Here is a 445-nt window from a genome sequence, read left to right as displayed (position 1 = left end):
TATCTATCTATCTATATGTCTATCTGTCTGTCTGTCTGTCTATCTACTCCACTCATGAAAATTCCTATCATCTTTCATTAAAAAATGCATTTAAAGGTGTAAACGTAAATAAAGGAAAACTAAGCAGTTTAAAAGGCGTGTCCAAAACGAACTAAATCTCCGAGTCTAAATAAACTGCAATCAGAAACTTTGTTTGGAATAACAGATTCAGTGAGGATGCTGCCTGTCTTGATCAATGTCTCTAATTCCGTCTTCAGTTGCTCCCTTTTCTTTCGTAAGAGTGGACGGGATGTAGTTGCATTAGCGCAGAATCAGGGTTTGTGGAGATCCGTTAACTCAGCAGGCTTTTGAGTAAGGTTACATCAGACTCCGTGCGCTTAGGGACAGGAGGAGGCTACCGCTGTTTGCTCGCGTGCACCTCATAGACGATCGTATGGATCCTGAA

This window comes from Sinocyclocheilus grahami, unplaced genomic scaffold (assembly GCF_001515645.1).
Source record: "Sinocyclocheilus grahami isolate Dianchi unplaced genomic scaffold, SAMN03320097.WGS_v1.1 scaffold25929.1, whole genome shotgun sequence".
In the NCBI taxonomy this organism is placed as follows: Eukaryota; Metazoa; Chordata; class Actinopteri; order Cypriniformes; family Cyprinidae; genus Sinocyclocheilus; species Sinocyclocheilus grahami.
This window is presented reverse-complemented; position numbering follows the sequence as displayed.